The sequence below is a fragment of the Rhipicephalus microplus genome, chromosome X (assembly GCF_043290135.1).
Source record: "Rhipicephalus microplus isolate Deutch F79 chromosome X, USDA_Rmic, whole genome shotgun sequence".
Taxonomy (NCBI): Eukaryota; Metazoa; Arthropoda; class Arachnida; order Ixodida; family Ixodidae; genus Rhipicephalus; species Rhipicephalus microplus.
In genome coordinates this window covers 26,678,157-26,694,314 of record NC_134710.1, presented here as the reverse complement: position 1 = coordinate 26,694,314, position 16,158 = coordinate 26,678,157, and the positions used below count along the sequence as shown (strand labels likewise).

Below are 16,158 nucleotides of genomic sequence, written 5' to 3'. Positions count from 1 at the left end.
TCTCAGGATATTTTTTTGTAAGTCCCCAGCCCTGATTTGGGGCAGTGAGTGATGTGCGGTGTTTCTTTCGCAACCGCTCGTGAAACGCGCGTTTGAAGATAGCATTCTTCAGCTTTTTCCCTTTTCCACGCACAAATTCAAAAGAACTGCGTCCTAAGCGATGATGCTTCGTAAGAATCACCAATGGAGTACGGAGAAAGCAAGGACAGAGAAGCATGCAACGCGTCCTAAACGGAAGTTGTCGCGCATCTTAGCTGGCTGTGGCAGGTGCTCGTTTCCGCGATTAGCATAGGCAACGGTGCGTTGCCGTAGCCGATCCCGGAGGCCACGGCAAGTGAAGCAAAATGGAGCAGCATGCAGCGCCATCAGTTCACGTGCCTGTCGCGTGTGCCGGCTTGCGAGCGGAGCCGCGCAACAGAATTGGTTCTATACTACGTTGGTTGTGCAATTGTTAATCATTGTAGATGTCATCCTGAATATTAAGCCAAGCAAGTCTTTTACCACGTCCGACAACTGCTGCCTCCATAGAGAACGGGGCCAAGAGCACCTAAAGCTGCCTAGAGCAGCTTTTTTCTTGGCTCCTGCCATTGTGTAAGAAGTTTTACAATGGAAATAAAAAAATGAATGAATGAGCGAAATGAATGAATGAATGAATGAATGAATGAATGAATGAATGAATGAATGAATGAGCCTAGAGCAGAATTCGAGAAATAATTGTAAAATGCAGGTCGCGTGCTGCGCTGCAATGCTCGTCCCACGTGTTCTCAGGAGCATCCACCACCGATCGGCAGCGTTTACCGACAACGTTGAAGATATGTTGCAGAGTAGCTTTAAGAGATGCAAGGCTTGAAGTTGTCTAATCGGACGTTTCTCAAATCGCGACCACTACCTGGTTGGAGCTTTTACCCTGCTTTGTTTCTCAAGAAGTGAACAGAAATGCCTAATTAGGCAAGTATTAAGAAAGCAAATAATACTCTGACTCACTGCGAGTAGTAGCCGCTAAAGGGCCAGTAAACACCAATGCTCCGACTTTTTTTACACTCCCGAACAAGCTCGCTAATTCTTACCGTAGACCACGGCGATCTCATTTTGTAAATACTGCAGCGCTGCGGGCCGCGCCGACCCTCCCAAACAAACAAACAAACAAACAAACAAACAAACAAACAAACAAACAAACAAACAAACGATTCCCACGCTTTTCTTTTACGCTTGTCCAATCCTTTTCGTACATGAAAATAAAGTTGTTTCTCCCTCTCTTCTTTTCGTATGCGCGCGGTGACAAAATTTAGCCCACAGGCTATACGCACCATTCAGCTTGTCGATTGGCCATTTTGACTAGAGTTACTGTACATGTTACCTAAAGGTAGCTTATATAGTAACTCTAATAATCACTGGAAAACAGCGCCTGGGCGCGGTGGTGATGCAGTTGTGGCCACGCAGTCAACATTTTCATTTTCCTGTGGTGGCCTCTACCGTTTCGTAGAGCCCGATACTACGGGGACAAGTGGTATTGCCAGAATGAAAGCATCCGTGATAAACCTCCGTATTCACAAACGTTCCTCGACTCGACTTTCACCCTTCACGTGACAGAGGGAAGCACTGCGCCGCTGCTCGGCTGAAAATGACGCTGTATTACTCAAGAATAGCAGCAAATTGTCACTGACATGCAGTGACTTGCCCTGCCTAGAGATGGCGCTCCCATCGGCTTTCTCAAGTGAAGACGGAGCGTTGAGTGAAGGGGCGTTCTAGAATACGAGCAAAGGAGGCGTATGTCTCGCTACCTTGCCGCTAGGACAGGTGCGTACCTCACCAGTGCGTCGTACTCCCCGCACCCACTTCTTCCCCGCGCGCTATGACACTTGCGTGCGTGGGGGAAGCCTTGCTTGGTTCTTGGCAGCGTGTCGATGACGTATCGCTGACGTCGTGTTACGTTGACGAAGTGGGCGTAGTCGCGACAAAAAGGCTACCCTACCCATTTTTAGTGTAAAAAACAGTTGTGGGAAGGACGCACGAGAAACCAAAACCAGCCAAAGTAGGTAGCTCTAAGCCCTGAAACTTCTTTATTATAGCGTTTATCATCAAAGTTTTTGCAGCAGGATGTTCACATTGTAAAGTGCGAAGTCATTTCTACATTAGAAATTTCAGACCCCAGGGTTGAGTTTGATGTATTCAGTCGCGTCATCAAGATCGTCGATTACCGATCGAACCCTAAACCGGCACCATGTACAGCGCAACGAAACGAAAAGAGCACTGCTGTACGCCGTTTTAAAATTTTCAGTGTTGGCGACGTCAGGAGCACCGCGGTTCCCCTGGCATGCTGCTGTGGACGTTTATTTTTAAAAGAAAAAAAACGAGGAGGAGGGGGAGGAGATCGCTTATCAAAACCAAATACGGATCAGTGAACAGGAAGTGAATCCCTGATGGTAAGTTAGGAATATGGTATTGCATTGTGACGACAACAGTGAAAATTGAAATAAAACACTTGATAACGATGTTTTACGAGCATTTCTAGGCTCTATGGTCTGTGCAACCCTTAATGCTTGTTTAATATAGCGCAGAAACCTTAGAATAAAAAAAAATGTCATGTGAGCATCTAACTCAAGCAATCTTTGGCTGCAGGGAAATAATTTTGAATTCTTTTTAGTCAGGGTGAAATTTGCAGAAAAGTTTCAATGACCAGATCGCATAAGAAATTTAGAGGACGCTGGCTCCAGTGCCGCAATTTTTCTTCAACTAACTCATCTTCTAACTGCGTCCACTCAAAACTCGCTGTGACGGACCCACGCGCTTATATCAGTTTCAGTTTATTTACGTTCATGTACGCAGTTTATTTTTCAGTGTACCGAAGGAGGTCTCAGAGCACTTGACTGAAGGGGGACCTTCTGTCAGAAAATGTGTGAAATATGTACAAGTAAAATGCAGCAGTGTTAACAACGTAAAATAAGTTATACAAATAAATACAATATAAACGAGATATAGTCAAACTTAAACAATGGTAAGTACAACAAAAACGCTGCTTAGGACGTTATAAAAAACAAAGAAAAAGCCAGAAAACATTGTCTAAATGAACAAAGGAACGATAAAGGGACAAAGAAACGAGGGTGATTTAATTAGTGTTTAGGCCGACGGGTCAGTGATTAGCTACCTACGAAAAAGCTCGTCAGCAGTTCAGCAGCGGCTGGCTACGGCCCCTACGACCGGCGCTCTCTTTTCGCCATGGCCATGTGGCTGCCACGTGCGCCGGTGCTCTCTCGTGCGCCGTCCCGACCCCGGAAGGGGGAGAGTCCACAAACAACGCGCACGCCAACGACCCGACCTAGACGGCGCTGGCACAGACGACGCAGAAAACGAAGGCCGAGAAAAGCGATCACAAGAAAGAGGAAGGGGAGGGGGGACCGGCATCTTCGTACATGCCGGTGAGAAGCGGCACCTTTCACGGGAACATGCGCACGCCAAAAGATCGACGTTGACCTGTCGGCAGATGGTGTCACCATTGTGTTAGTGCATTCGAGAATATAGTCATCATCCTCATGATCTCTATTAGCCTGGTGCAGTACACTGCAATGATGTCCAGTTTACTCTATTCTGTGCGAGTTGATTACAATTTATCCCCGCAAACTTCTTCGATTTCGTCACTGCACCCAACTTTCTGCCTTATTCACCGACTGCGTTTCCCATCCCTGGGTAACCATTCTGTTGCTCTTACTGTCCTCTGGTCGTCTGTTACACGCAGTAGGGGGCTAGCCCAGGTCCGTTTATTTTGCTTGGTGTCAACTATATAGTATATCTGCTACCCATGTTGCTTCCCTGACACACTCTATTAATCCTTTAATGTTACTCCTATTATTTTCCATTCCATCGCACGCTGCGTGGTCCTCAGCTTTTTCTCTAGTTGCTTTGTTGTCCTCCATTTTTCAGCCCCATATGTTAGCACTGGAAGTGCGCAGTTATTGCATACTTTTTGTTTTAACGACAGTGGCAGGCATTTCCAGCCATTATTTGAGAGTCCGATTATTGGGCATTATATAGCAGAATGGGTATTCAAGTTTGCTTCAACTTGATAGAATTGCAAAGATATATAGGTAAAAAGTCGAAAATGTGGCGTGGCTGTTTCGCGTGGGCAAGTCAATTAGACCAGAAAGGCTTATGAATTCCCCTTTGAAATCTCTCTGGAGATGGTGCAATGAGTTCACGGTGCGTTTTGCTTTGAATGCACTAAAGTGCAATACAATGTCGAAATGAGTATGCACCGTGAATGTCTTCGAGCCTTACCCGCCATGCTTGAGTGAAAAATCTGCGGTGCGCGCCGAGCAACTATATATGCGCGCGATAAACCATATACGCTATATGACTATATATATGTGATGTTTGAAGCCATGGTAGTAGAGGTGCATCAGGAAGAAGTGAGAATGGAATAAACATGGTGTGTGAGCCAGGCCACGTCTCCCATTCATCATACACTCTAAGGCAAAAGGGCGTTAAAAGGGTGTGTGGTTCGTCCTTTTGGGGACAAATGGGGCTGCCACAACCATTAATCCCTTTAAGCACTAACCGCACCGGGCCTAACAGTTAGTCCCCTCAAGAGACTAACTGTTAAATGTTAGTACCCTCAAAGACTAACATTTAGTCCCCACATTTACACCTTAGTGAGTAACCGTTAGTCCCACAGTTCACCCCAAAGGACTAACAATCAGTCCTCACATTTTCACCATATAGAGCAACTGTTAGTCTCCACATTTACACCTTACCGGGAAACCATTAGTCCTCACAGTTGCACCTTGCCGGACAAACGGTTGATCCACTCAAATACTCCAATCGGATGAACTTTTTGTCCCCAGTTCAAACATTGTTTTTTTGTTTATTTTCCGCCAGGCCTAATACTTTTTCGCCTGTTTTTCTGCGCAGTGAGCAACAAATTCCGCAGAAAAGAACGCGCGAAAAAGTAGTTAGCCACCTATGTGTAACTGCTTTCACAGTCACGGCAACAGCGAAAGACAAAAGTGAGACATCGAAATCTTTTATTTTTCTACATACACATGAAGTTTCCCCATTCTTTTAAATGAATTCATGGTGAAGTGTACAAGTCCAGTCTCGTCATCAAATCTTGTTCACTCCTTCGGGAGCTCCTCCGACGGAAGCGATAGAAGACAGGCATTGCAGACGCCAGCGCACGCAGCCTCCTGCCTGTTGTGTTCCCACGGCTGCACGTACAATAATATAGTAAACATAGTTAGGCACACGTCAAAGAAGATGAAGATGCACGCATATGACAAATACGTGCACGTTAATATAAAAACAAGCGTTAAAATATGACACACAAATAACTTTACCTTCACATATCGCACATTCTTTCTGAAGCTGCTCTGACGAAAGAGGTGGATGACGGGCATCGCAGACGCCAGCGCACAGTCTTCAGCATGGTGTGTACCCACGGCTGCACAATAAGTATGTAAAATAGTGAGTCACACGTGAAAAATGATGAATACAAATGCATATGAGAAATACGTGCAAGGTCGGAAATGAAAACATATGTGAGATATGACATGCTAATAATTTCACCGTGATGTCAGACATCGCCAAAGACTCATTTCGATCCCCGTAGCCCAACAGCTTAGGAGCGGCGGCTGCAGCCACAACTCTGCGAACCACCGTGGCGCTAACAAGTCGGCGAGTCCTAAGCGAGCGACGTCGTTCAGCTCGAGCAAGCGAACGCGAGACCAAACACGGCACTGAACGCGGAGTGTCTGCCGCCAGCGAACTTCGAACAGGATAGCGAGCGTACGCTTGGCCGCCGCCACGAACAGCGCCGAGCTGGTTTGGAGCTAGCGCCGAAGAAAGCGACGGTAATGCGACCCTTTTCCACAAACTCGAGCGAGTGCAGCGCGCAAACGTGAGTCCGTCGCCGCGGCCAGCGGACGGCTCCGAGCTGCTTGCAACCGACTGGCGAGAAAGTAAACTGTAATGGCGACCAATTTTCAGTGAGTTCCGACGCTAGCGAAAGCCCCGCCAGCCCGTGCTGGTGCATTTACAGTGCGCGACACACTACAACCAAGCTCTTTACGAGAACCCGCAACGTGTTTTCGATGACTCCCAACACAGCGACGAGGTCTCAGCCCAATATCGTCAGCCAGGAGCTCATCGCGGCGGCGAAGACAGGCGAGCACTCGAGCGAGCGTACGGGAGGCCGACGGCAATGGCGGAATAAAGCACAGGCGAACTGAAGACGCTGAAGCTGACCTTCGCGATGCATTTCGAGCGTACAATATACAACACGACCGAGCCCGTTGCCCGCAAGCGCGATCCGTATCGTGCACGCGACAAGTAGAGTAGAATAATGAATGATAACCTACTTGCCTTAGAACCCAGCGCTGTTTTTTGCCCTGAGTTGGACTGAAGTATATATCCGATAGGTTTGTTGTTTTTTCGGCCGCCATATTGGCCTTCCTAACTATTGCTGTCGTGTGTTGGTCATGACTATCTTGAAGCCAGAGGTATACAGCGCGGCGTGGGGACCTGTCGAGGCTTGCTCCAGACTTCATGGGTGCAGCGAAACGCTAAATCAGCAGCCCACGCTCATCCAGGCGTACACACAAGCACCACGTCGTAATTCTTAGGTCGTCGAATCCAGGCGGCCGTGGTCGAGCACTCCGAGCGCGACGCTACGCGACCACCGCCGGCAAAATACGGGGAAAGACTGAGCCAGCAGAGGAGGAGAACGACATGTGTTCTGTGGAGAAGGAGGGTTGCCACTTCGGCAACGCTTTTCGCGCTGCCTGCAATGCCCGGGTGGTTCATCCCAGTGGAGACTAAGTGGTTTCGCACCGCACGCTTCCCTCTGTGCTTGCTCCTCAACGGTCAATTCGTTCATCGCGCACGTCTATTGGGCTCCGTTACTCATTTTTCGGGTAATTTTGCCTTAGAATGTAGCGTCACACGAGTCGACAGGATGAAGACCTGGCAGCCACTTCATCAAACAGCCATCATCATCGAACACCTCAGCAAGACGCAGTGATCGAACGTGCACCACACAAGTGCATCCCAACTCGACACCATAACCAGCATCATGACAGCACCATCAGCTGACCTTGACATCCCTAAGTACACCGGATCAGCGGACGACGAACCCGTACAGGACTGGTTCAACCTATTCAAGATCCACACCGCCGCTGCGTCCGGGTCGGAACGGGAGATGGTCATCAACTTCACCAACTACGTCTCTGGTGAGGCTTTCAAATTCTACCTCACGCACATATTTCAAAATGACGAGTCATGGAAAAAGATTAAAGAAATGACCATCCGATTTCAAGAATACAATGACGACTATGATGAAGACTCGCTTATAGCCAACCATCAACAGGCAATCCCACTCAGTTGTCAATTTCACAAGCAGTCTTTAAGCTTACGAACGTCCAGCATGAACCGACCACTGCCACAACACAAAGTGGAACATGAGTTCACCGACAGGTGACCATGCGTATTTCGGGAAAAAATCTACCATCGAGCGCGCCTCCCTTCTGCACGAAAGTCGGCATTACCAAAGTTGGCGCACCAACATACGACACGAGACGTCGCTCACTCTAGTGATGCCCTTCATGCTTCATCTCGCATACATGGTCCACCCCCTGGTTTTCTACGACGCAGCTCCTTAAATGCTCATAACGGTCACTGTTCGTATCATAAGGACGCCTTGTTCATGGTACACCAGCTGACGCAAGAGGAAAATACCGAACAACGCTATGACGACTCAAAGAGTGAAAATCTGTCTTCACACATTGGATCAGCTTACTTTCCATTTCGCACACTTGGTCCACCTCCTGGTTTTCCATCGCTTGGCTATTTCGTCGCTCACAACGCTCACCTCACGCCTCACACGCCCACTACGGTCGGGATAGAGCTGCGGAACTTGGAGGATACTCAGCCATGCACTGCGGCTTCTATCCAGATTCATTCGTCAGAACAGCTCAGCTCGTTAGTTTCACGGAAAGACGGGCATTCAGGACTAAAATCTGACCAAACCACGCCTTTTGAGCTGTCACCATCCAGTGCGCAGCCAATTGAAAATCCAAACACAGAAGGCTCGGAAGCACCAAAACTCACAGGGTGCCGGGTGCCAAACGCCTCCGTAATGAGTGGTGTCGCAGGTGCCAGTGATATTCCTCCAGTCAAGTCTGTTCTGCTAACTTCACTGCACGAAAAGTATTGCAACATTTACCAGGTGAGCACTACGTCAAGTTGACAAGAAAAACATTGCCTTTTTCCAGAAGCTGCCACTTCAGCATTTTTCGCAACACCAGCAAGACCAGCACAAGAAAATCAACCAGGTTAAGCGACATGCTATCCGACATGGACAACCACAGTCATCGAAAGACCACGCGAAGCTCAAGGAAAATTATTTGCAAGAGACTCAAGTGAAGCGTCAACAAATTGAAGATGTCTCCCTCGAGAGAAAGATCACAACAGATTCAAGACATTTTACCGAAAAGAAACATCATACAAGTTTTCTCCAGCAGAGATCAAGACGGAGTCAGATATCCAAACATCGCCCACGATCTGATCAAAGGATCCAACGCCACAGAAAACTACGAAAGAGACTGAACGTTATCATTTGTACAGCGCACGAACGTAGACATAGTTTGTTCAACTTCAGTTCTTGTACACGCAGGCTGGAAGCACTCATTCTGTCTCAGCCACGACACAGAATACAGCGCGTACGACAAAAAATTCAGCGTCTACGACATTCGACCTTCAAATGCTACAAAGACTTCGAACCTTGTTCGTCCCTCGCAGCTGCTCAAGTCGTGTCATGGTCAGTGCAATTTTACAAGACGCGGTTACCTTCTCCAGAACGCCACAGCCAGCCTCGTCCACCAGAACTCCCCCATTTACCGGACTCAGCGGCTGCACTGTTTTCTGAAGTTTTGTGAGTTTACAGAATACCACTGGGCCATGAAACCAATTGTGCATTTTGACATTGGTTACTTCTCAACCTCTCCTTGTTTACGTTTTCTTGTTCGTAACTCATGCTTCTTTCGGGGGGAGGGGGAGTCATGTGACGTATGAAGCCATGGTGGTAGAGGTGATATGTATATATATATATATATATATATATATATATATATATATCATATCGCACACGCCACGATCATCGATAATCTGAAGGTGTCGCCACCACACAGTACCGCGCACGTATACGCTTTGAAGATTCCAGCTTTAACTAGCTATAGTGCGAACACGTACGTTGTACAGGTAAATCACAAAATGTTGGCCGTGACCGCAATCAGGCTTTTCTTGCAGTTGGTCTCCGCGATTACCGGAGCTAGATATTTCGGACAGTTCGGTTTTGCCTTTCGTTATACAGCGAGAAAGTGGACACCCATATATCCTAATTTACAGTACGCATACAAACGGAAGAAAACCGTGAACAGAACATTCTAGGATGTGCAATAAAACATTTCACTGCACAGGAAGCGAGAGATGAATATAGAGTGCAACTGCAAAGGCTACAATCACTGGGGCGATTCTTGCCGGATAAAGCGAGCTTCGTGATTGTATACGTTGCTCCTGTATCCACTTCATCGCTTTAGCATCATATGGTTGGCCCCATTTAACGCATTTAGGTGTTACAGAACGCACGTCGGAGTGCTTGCCTGGAACTCAATGTCACGCGATACTACATCACTTTAGTTGCGAATCACAGCACGCCAAAATAACTTAAACATCTTTTGCACTGTATACCCGCAGTTGGCTTTGATGAGCTTCCTACTTTTTCTGAAGCGACGTTGGATTGACGGAAGGAGCTTGCCAGGTCCTTGATTTTCTGGAAACGGCGCCTCAACACCAATGAAAGAGAAAGGCTTATATGCTCGTTCTCTTTCGGGCGGCTCACTTTGCACAATACACAGTTACAGCCAGCGTGGTGGCATTTTTTGCAGCGCTGCCTGCGCAAAGTCTCACATCTATCTATCCAAGAAAGCTCCACTGGGCGAATTCTGACGAAATGTCGTGTGCTGCTGAAGAACAATGGGAGGCCCTGAAAACTGGCCCTCACATTGTTTCAGTATTCCACGGTAGAGTTACTAAAGGTATGCCATATACAGTAACACTACCCTGTACGGCTACCGGCCACTTCGCCTTTCGCAGGTTGCCGCATTTTCCGGAGGTTTTTCATCATATTGAGTGGTCATACAGAGCACAGAGGGAAGCGTGCTCTGCATTTTTGTTAATAGAGAGCAGGATCAGTTGTTATTTGCCACGACAAAAGTGCACCTTCATCATCAGTTCTTCGCGGCGTTAGTCACAAGAATGCAATACAAAAGTGAAATGTTATATTTTTAATCAACTGGGGCGCGCTGATATATGAGTATTTTTTTTCAGGAAAATGAGCATAATTAAATATATCGCACTAAATAAAAAGCAAAACGATAAAGAAAGTCAATGACCGCACATAAGCCGAGGGCATCTGTCGACATGACATCTCGAGGCTCTTCATGAGTTCATGCAAGTGTCTGAAAAGCGTTCACAAAAATAAATAAATAAATAAATAAGTGCAAGACAACGCAACAGACAGTGAATCTGCCTAACACAGTCGAGGACACTTGCACTTGGGGGCGCGTAGGAGGCACGAGCATAATATTGGTGATTTCTTCGATGTGCTGTGTTGTATACGCTACTGTGTAGTTGAAGATTATTTTAAAAAATATCTGTAGAAGGAAACAGTGCAGACGGCGCTCACCGTTCAAGATGTCTTGTGTGCTTGCATATCATCAGCAGACCTCGTTACTTTACGAGAACAATAAAACGTCACAGTAAAAGCGGTAAAAGAGTTATCCCGTCAAATCGTTCGCTCCAGCAGCTCGGCGGTGTTGTCGTTTTGTGAGGCTGGTGCACCGGCATTCTGGCAGCTCTATGGCAGTGCCTATCCCCGTTTCTGTGAAGCACAGTAGAGGTACCTCCACATTGCAATGCTATACGAAGTGAGGCTGGCTGTCCACTCATTTAGATCTCGTCTCACATAGCTCTACAAAACGATGGTGTAAGAGAACACGGCCACTACAGGTACACTATCGGCACCGTTTTTTTTTCTGTGTGTGTTGAAAGCACAGCCCGTAGCAGCTTCCGCCCACCGTGCGGGAACAAGCTGCACGTTCACCATAGGCGCCCCCCTCCCCCTTGAGATAAGCGAGCGCAGACGATCCCGGGCGGAAAGACGATGTTCACTCCACGGAAAGAGGAAGCTAGTGAATCCTTCGCCGTATATATATATATATATATATATATATATATATTGCTACGGTATGAGCCGGGCTGTAGTATGTGCCAGGTATGTAGAAGAGGAAGACGACGTTGTCTGGTGCGGCCTGAGGGCTCCATCTTTGCCGCGACTGCCGAACTTCATCCTCACCCTGTAAATAAATCAACATATCCACATATCCTTTAATTCAACCGTAACAGTTTTGTGGTGGAGGCGCTGGGTAATCAACCAAGCAACACGACGCTTCAAGCGCCTGATCTACCACGAAGCCACCGCCTTGCTGGACTGCCCCCGTTACCACTGGCAGCTGAGATGTCTCACGGCGAAGAAGGAAACCGGATCCCCGCAGCTGAAGACCTTCTACCAGTCCCAGCAGCACCGCTAGTGCCAGGTTCGCGTGCGGCTGGTCCCTGGTTGCGTTAGGATCTGATAGTGCCTCGCACAATCGGTGGCAAATCTGGCGAGGACGTGGACGCCTGGCTCACACACTACAAACGGGTGAGCAAATACTACCAGTGGGACGCCGCTAACCAGCTGACCAATGTAGTATTTTTATTAACGGACACAGCACTCATGTGGTACGAGAACCACGAAGATGCCCTCACGTCATGGGATCGCTTCGTTTCCGAAATAAGAGCGTGCTTCGGAGACTCCGTAGCTAAGAGAAAGCAGGCCGAACAAACGTTACTGCAGAGAGCTCAGATCCCAGGAGAGACGTGCAGGACCTATGTCGAGGCAATCTTGAAGCTCTGCAAGATTGTCAGCCCTTCTATGTCAGAGGAAGACAAAGTTGGCCACCTGTTGAAGGGCATTGCCGAGGACGTGTATCAGTTCTTCATCAGCAAAGACAGCCTTACTACGGTAACCGACGTCATAAGCCACTGTCGCAGATTCGAGACCCTGAAGATGTGACGTATCACCCCAAGTTCGGTCGCCTACCGAATGTAACCACCGTGGCAAGTGTTGACGAATACACGCCTCTTGACCTCGCGTTGACAATACGCCAGATCGTTCGAGAAGAGCTCACTTGACCCGCTCGCCCGACGTCGTACAAAGCTACACCCGCACCGCCTCCCTCTCGCCCTCCCGTGTCCATTGCCGCAGCATGCATCGATGACTGCAACTACAGGCCACCCTCACCACCGAGGTCACAGCGCAATAACTACCCGCTGCCAAGGTACGAAGACCGCTTCAGTTACCCTCATCAGCCAGCCAACACCTATTAAGACCCGAAGGAAGATGTATCTGTACCACCACCACGTCAGCGCAATGCCTTCCAGGAGTACAATGCATACCACCAAGCCCCTGTGTGCTACCGTTGCGGTATCGCCGGGCATATAGCTCGGTTCTGTCGTCGACAGAGAGAGCCGACATGCCGATATTATTCCCCATCACAGTTTCCGCCAGCGGGCACTGGTCACGATAATGGTCATTGGCACGCCTATTCCAGGAGTACCTCACGACGGGGAAATCACCGTGGCAGTTCTCCCTCTTCTGACTGTAGTTTGACGCCTCCATCTGGCCGACTGCATCGTTCCCCTTCGCCGGGACGACGCCTGTCATCCCCGCCGCCGCTGGGAAACTAGCCAGCGCGACCGATGGAGGTGAGGTCGCGCAACAGGATTTGCCTCAGATGCCTCCGCCAGTTTTAATGTCCAAGAACAAGATACGTGTCGAAATAGATGGTTTTTGTACAAGTGTTTTGGTGGACACTGGTGCTACAATATCAGTTATGAGTCTTTCTTTCAAAAGTCGCATTGGCCGTAAAGTTCTGTTTCTTGGGGGCGAATCAACAAGGTTTCGTGGTGTTGGTGGGGAAGTACTTCATCCTGTCGGAGTTTGTGCCGTCAATGTCTTATTAGCAGGAAAGGTGTTCCCAACAGAGTTTCTTGTGCTGCAACGTTGTACTCACGATGTAACTCTCGGTCTTGACTTTCTCCAAGGATGTGGCGCTTTCGTCGACTGTGGAAGCGGTGAACTTTCCGTCAGCGGTGACATTGTTCCTGCCCTCGTCGATGAGGCGCCGCAGGCCGCGAAGGACGCTCTGATTGTTTCCGATGAGCTGACAGTGCCGCCATGGTCAATGAGGTCAGTTGCGGTGTTCGCCCTAAAATCTGCCACATCTTTTGACGCCATCGTTGAACCTGCCATCGTTCAATGTGCTAAGAAAGGCATACTCGTCCCTCGTTGTTTGGTATCTGTTGATGAAGGAGCAACCTTTCTGTGTGCACTGAACTGTTCGCCAATGCCGGTTGTGCTCCTTCGAGGAATGAAGCTTGGCATCTCCGATGAGTCCACTAAAGGTTTTGTAGCGGTCGTTAACAACGATGAAAGCGAGAAAGGTACAGTCTCTGGCAAGCACAGTTTCTCTTACGAGTCACAGATCCTAGGCATGATTAGCACCACTTTGCGGTCACACGAGCAGCAGACGTTACGCCATCTGTTGAGGCGACATGCTTCTGTGTTTGACTATTGCCAAGAGGAGAAGCCACTACCTTTACCATGTTCTTGCGCTCACCATAGGATTGACACCAGCACTGCCCATCCGATCCGACAAAAGCCTTACCGAGTGTCGTCATCAGAACGAAAAGTTATTGCCGACCAGGTTCAGGAAATGCTGAAGAAGGGTGTCATTGAAGAGTCGTGTAGCCCGTGGGCCCCACCGGTCATCTTCGTTAAGAAGAAAGATGGTGCCTGGCGTTTCTGCGTTGATTACAGAAGACTCAACGCCGTGAACAAAAAAGATGTATATCCGCTGCCTAGGATTCACGATGTTATTGACTGCTTACACTCCGCTTCGTACTTTTCTTCAATAGACCTACAATCAGGGTATTGGCAGATACCTATGCACCCTTCAGGCAAAGAGATGACCGCATTCGTGGCGCCTGATGGACTGTACCAATTCAATGTGATGCCGTTTGGGCTTTGCCACGCCCCCGTCACTTTTGAAAGGTTTATGGACTCTGTCCTTCGTGGTCTTAAATGGGAGGTGTGCTTATGCTACCTGGATGACGTCGTCATTTTTGGACGTACCTTCGAAGAGCACAACGTCCGTTTAAGCCTTGTTTTAGACTGTGTCGAAAAGACTGGCTTGATTTTGAACTCTAAGAAGTGCCGATTTGGTGAACGACAAGCTTTATTCCTCGGTCACCTAGTTTACAAACATGACGTCAGGCCGGATCCCCGCAAAATCGAAGCAGTCGGCACATTCAAACCACCCCAGACACTGAAGGAACTTCGCAGCTTCTTGGGCCTATGTTTCTACTTTCGCCGCTTTGTGCCCCGATTCGCGGACGTAGTACACCCACTGACGAGCTTGTTGCGAAAAGGCAGCCCATTTTAATGGACACCTGATTGTGATGCCGCATTTTCTGAACTGAAACTTCTACTGACATCTGAGCCTATTCTTCGTCATTTCGATCCTTCTGCTCCTACAGAAGTGCACAGTGACGCAAGTGTAATAGGCATCGGAGATGTGCTTGTTCAGCGCCATGATAATGCAGAGCATGTTGTTGCTTATACGAGTCGATCTCTAAGCAAGGCTGAAATGAATTATACGGTGACAAAGCAAGAATGTTTAGCGGCTGTATTCGCCATTCAGAAGTTTCGATGTTACCTCTACGGTCGTCCATTCACGATTGTGACAGACCATCATTCATTATGTTGGCTTGTTACCCTCGGAGACCCTTCTGGCCGCCTTGCTCGATGGGCTTTACGCCTTCAAGAATTTGACTTCAGAATTTCGTACAGAAGTGGACGACGTCATTCGGACGCTGATTGCCTTTCTCGCCTGCCTATGACCACGACGGAGGACAGTGCAGATACCCTCAACGTCTGTTTTGCTGTGCTCTCTCACACGTTTCCTGACGCCAATATTTTCAAACGAGAACAATTGAATGATTTTTCTTTAGACCCTTTGTTCGTTGACGCTCTGAATCTCAAAGGCAGTGGTCGCTTTCGCATTCGTGATGGACTGTTGTGCAAGACGAATTACTCAGCAACCGGCGCACGTTATTTACTGGTTGTACCTCAAAATCTTCGATGCGATGTTCTCCGTACTATGCACTATGATCCAACGTCAGGACACCTTGGGTTCATTCGCTCCCTGCATCGATTACAGCAGCGTTTTTACTGGCCTCGAATGCGAGATTTTACGAAACAATACGTCTTGAGCTGCGAGAACTGCCAGCGTCACAAACGACCTACCAGTGCAGCGCACGGCCTTCTTCACCCCGTAGAACCACCTACTACGCCTTTCGAGCAAGTGGGCATTGACCTATTGGGCCCGTTTCCGCGATCTTCAAACAACAACCGCTGGATAATAGTGTGCGTCGGCCACCTTACCAGATACGCCGAAACCGCGGCGATACCATCTTCTACAGCTGATGGCGTCGCTGCCTTTTTGTTACGCTCCGTTGTTCTTCGCCATGGTCCACCCCAAGTAATCATCAGTGACCGTGGTCGCCAATTCATCGCGGACGCTGTGGAAGAATCGCTTCGCCACTGCACTTCACAGTTCAGACATTCGACACCATACCATCCCCAGACGAATGGTCTTGTAGAATGCACCAATCGAACTCTTACTAACATGCTCGCTATATACGTCGCATCCAATCACAAAAACTGGGATGAGATCTTACGATTTATTACTTACGCATGCAATGCAGCGAAGCAAGAGACCATGGGCTTCACGCCCTTCTACTTGCTCTACTCTCGATCACCACGCAGCTTCCTTGATACAATCCTCCCATTTAAGCTCCATACCGATGAGTCCGTGGCCGAAACATTGTGCCGGGCTGAAGAAGCTCACCAAATTGCTCGCTTGCGCACACTGGCATCACAAGATTGCTCCAAGCAACGGTACAATCAACGCCATAATGACATTTCATTCCGCAAAGGTAAATTTG

At 48.3% G+C, this 16,158-nt stretch overlaps 1 long non-coding RNA gene across 1 annotated transcript; it reads right to left on the bottom strand.

The window, feature by feature from the left end:
• Positions 1-5,001: 5,001 nt before the first annotated feature.
• LOC142776921 (uncharacterized) lies at positions 5,002-5,435 on the bottom strand. The gene is made up of 2 exons (XR_012887873.1): positions 5,331-5,435; positions 5,002-5,201 (listed from the first exon to the last, which is right to left on the bottom strand). It is a non-coding gene; the product is annotated as an uncharacterized LOC142776921 (long non-coding RNA).
• Between the last annotated feature and the right edge of the window lie 10,723 nt (positions 5,436-16,158).